Raw genomic sequence first — 3,691 nt, 5'->3', positions numbered from 1 at the left:
GTTATGAAGTTTTGACCAAGTGGTAGGGATTGAGTGAAGACACTGCTTTAAAGTGCTCCACAATGCTGAATGGTGCTAAGAAAGTACTTCAAAGTGCTTTCAACAAAGCAATCAAAACTTTGGATCACTTAAACTCCTCACAAGGAGCACTATGTGGTGACTAGGTGGTAAGAAAGTGCTTTGAAGTGCTCAATGTTGCTTAATAGGTGGTCAAAAAGTGATTTGAAATGATTTATGGTGCAAATAAAGTCGTAACCAGGTGGTTAGAAAGTGCTCTACAATACTGAATGGTTCTTAGAAAGTGATTTCAAGTAACCAATCTGTAATCTGAAGCACTTTAACTGGTCACAAGGAGTAAAAGTGATGTCTAGGTGGTAAGAAAGTGCTTTGAATGATTACTGTTGATCAATAGGTGGTCAAAAAGTGATTTGAAATGATTTTTGGTGCCAAGAAAGTGGTAACCAGGTGCTTTGAAAGTGCTTTGACAAAAGTGCTTTGAAGTGCTTATTGTTGATCAATAAGTGGTCAGGAAGTGATTTGAAATGCTTTTTGGTACCAAGAAAGTAGTAACCAGGTGCTTTGAAAGTGCTCTGAAGGTTCTTTGAAATTGCTTTGAAAGTGGTAGCTAGGTGCTTAGAAAGTGGTGACCAGGTGGTTAGAAAGTGCTCTGAAGTGCTCAATGGTGCTCAATAGGTGGTTAAAAAGTTCTAACAAGTTGTTAGAAAGCGCTAAGAAATGACTAGAAAGCGTTTTGATAAGATTTGTCAAACATTTTTTTATTTTCTTTGAAATCTTTGGCAACAAAGGAATATGGCTTTGGAATTTGAATTAGAAGCCCTGACTTCTCAAAGAGCATTTATGGATACAACCATCAAATATATCTAGGAAAAGGGTAGATGCATCATTGTCCCGTCACCGCCGACTAAAGCCGTTGTTTTGAAACTGTTTGTGTGTATTGGGGGTGACTGTGTTGCATGTGGGAAAACCCTCTCAGCGAACCACATGGCAGGGTTCTTCACAAGGAATATCAACACAAATATCACCCATTTTGCTTTGCAGTTCTATGCGGCACTATGGCAGAGTGCACTCACCCATTGTGCACAGTAAAAATTCCAGAAATTGCCAAGTGCTTGGCACTTGGAATTGAGTACACAGAGCCGGAGGGTGGATTCACTATACTCAGCTTCAATCCATTTGTCATGAGATAAGTCCCTTAACATGATTTTTTTCTTTGCAAAAACCAATGCTAGCAAAATTTCTCGTCCGCTTGAGCTTGATGAGAACAATACAAAACTGTTTAAACTTGACGAGAACAACATAGAGCTATTTGAGGGTTTTCAGCATGGCAAGGCTGTTGTAAAAAGTGGGGATAGAGTGGAGGACCCCGAGGATGAACCCTTCGTGGTTGAGAACCATGGCAAGGAAACCATTGGACATGACTCCAGCAAGCTCTCAACCGACAACCGAGAAGGTAATGAAGTGCATATATGTAGTGTTTTATTTTTGTTCGAGCAGATTTTGGTTTTTTTCCCCTAAACCTTATTGTGATCCCAAAGGATAAAGTGGAGGACGTAGAGGATGTGGAGACATTACTAGTAATTGCAGATACCCTGAGGAACAAAGGCAAGTGACAACAAGAGGAAGGAGTGCATCATCCAGAACCAAAGAAAATTACTAATCAAGACCCCCCAGAACCCGCACACATCGGAAACTTTAAGTTCCATGTGCTTTCTGTGCTATTTACTTATTTTGAATATAGGATATATTTTTTGTCTCATGGTGTCAATCTTCACTACAATTTATTGGGTGTGGTTTTTTGAGCAATGTAGTAAAAATACAAGTGATTGGTAATGTTGGGCACCAGCATTGTGCTCAAAAAGACCTGGGGAACTTTGATCGGGAGAAACCCCTAGTAACTCAGTTTCATGTCCCTCACCTTTCGGAGGATAATAGGACTCCCTTGATCATTAATATTAATGATCTACTTATTGTCACTCATGACAAGAGAGAGGGACCAAGCCTGCCTAACATGGACATGCTGCACTTTTGGAAGGTGAAGGAGGATAGCAATCTGAACCACTATGTGCACCATTTTGTAGAGTGGTTTGTTCTTGGGTCTAGCCAGATTGTTGAAGTGTATGTCTGGAACACAAGCCCTTACCAAGACCTAGAAAAGAGGTTAGAATTGTGCTTGCCTCACGCCCGCAGGTGCTTGAATGGGTGGATTGCAAAGGAGGCATGCTGTAGAAGCTCATGGCTTGACGAGCAAGGGGAACATATGCTCTTTCTAGTCTTGGGCACTTTTTGGAATGAGTTTCCACAATGCAACAAAGATAACACCCTCCTGCTAGATGACAAATTTCCCAGGTACTGCTTGAACGACAAAGACTCCTATGTTATCTTGCCTTCTCTAGAGGACCAGACGAAATACCAATGGGAGAGGTTTATGCATAATGAAGTTTTGCCATTTGTCTATTAGTGGAAGAAAACAGATAATCGATCGGAGTTGATTACTTATTGTAAACTGGATGCTAGAAGAAGAGGGTGGCAGATCTTCAAATAGTTGACTCTGTGAGAAAAAAATAATCAAGCGGCAAAGGCAAAGTGCTACCTCCACCACCGCCACAAACACGTTATAAAAGGCCGCCTTCTAATCTCCGGTCTCAATAGAAATCTTAAGAGTTGTGTACCTGTGATCATTTATGTAAATACCCATGACAAGTTTGATAATGTAACTCATGATGAGGACTTCTTTTTGTAAAATGGGGAAACAGGCGACATTGTATTGCCAAATTCAATACCGATTTCTAATGTAGAGACATGATTTGCTATTCAATCGACCATTTTGTTGTGTGCCTTGCAAGATTCTTATTATAAGTTGATTTTAAATTGTTTTAGAAAATTTTCTTAGGGATTTTGTAGAAGATAAATATGAGCGATTAGTGGGCAAAAGTGCAAACTATACCACTTGTGAACTGTGGACCACATGCAAGTGGTTTACAACCATTTGTATTATGTAAATTGGTAGCCACAAGCAAGTGGTAAAGAACCACTTGAAAGAGGTTTTGAACCACTTGAAAAGGCCTTCTGGACCACTTGCAATAGTTCTGAACCTTTTGCTCATGGTTAAGATAGCTCTTGCAAGTGGTTAAGAACCTCTTGCTAGTGGTTCAAAACCACTTGTAGTGGTTAAGATAGCCTTTACCACTGGTTAAGATATAACTTGCTAGTGGTCCACCAAAACCACTTGCTAGTGGTTTAGATAGCACTTGCAAGTGGTTCTAAACCACTTTCCAATGGTTAGGAGGGGTATGAGATCAATGTGTTTCAAATTGGCTTGCTATTAGAGGGCATTCTATTGTAGATGTGCTCATACATGGTATCAATCAAAGTGTAGACATTAGGCTCATTTCTCTCAGGATACAAGGGGGACTTAAGGCATCAAACTAGGTGCGAGTACATGGAAGCAGGAGGCCTATCATCTAATAACACATATCGATCGGAGCATCCTTTGAATTTATCATAAAAGTGTCCCTCAACATAAAAGGAGTTCTTCTTTATTTGATTGTGCCACACATCCTTTTGAGTCACGGTGGATAGCCTCTTCTCCATGCAACACCTCACTATATAAAAATTAGAGTCTTCCTCCTCAACATTGACTCCAAAGTTATCTCCAACTCGTAAGGCATCA

At 40.2% G+C, this 3,691-nt stretch overlaps 1 pseudogene; it reads left to right on the top strand.

The window, feature by feature from the left end:
• Nucleotides 1-1,218: 1,218 nt before the first annotated feature.
• On the top strand, nucleotides 1,219-2,479 carry LOC147453528 (uncharacterized; annotated as a pseudogene).
• Nucleotides 2,480-3,691: the final 1,212 nt, after the last annotated feature.

Source organism: Adiantum capillus-veneris, chromosome 7 (assembly GCF_014529385.1).
Source record: "Adiantum capillus-veneris isolate H3 chromosome 7, ASM1452938v2, whole genome shotgun sequence".
NCBI classification, from domain to species: Eukaryota; Viridiplantae; Streptophyta; class Polypodiopsida; order Polypodiales; family Pteridaceae; genus Adiantum; species Adiantum capillus-veneris.
The sequence above is the reverse complement of the archived record's forward strand: the minus strand, read 5'-3'. Positions and strand labels throughout refer to the sequence as shown.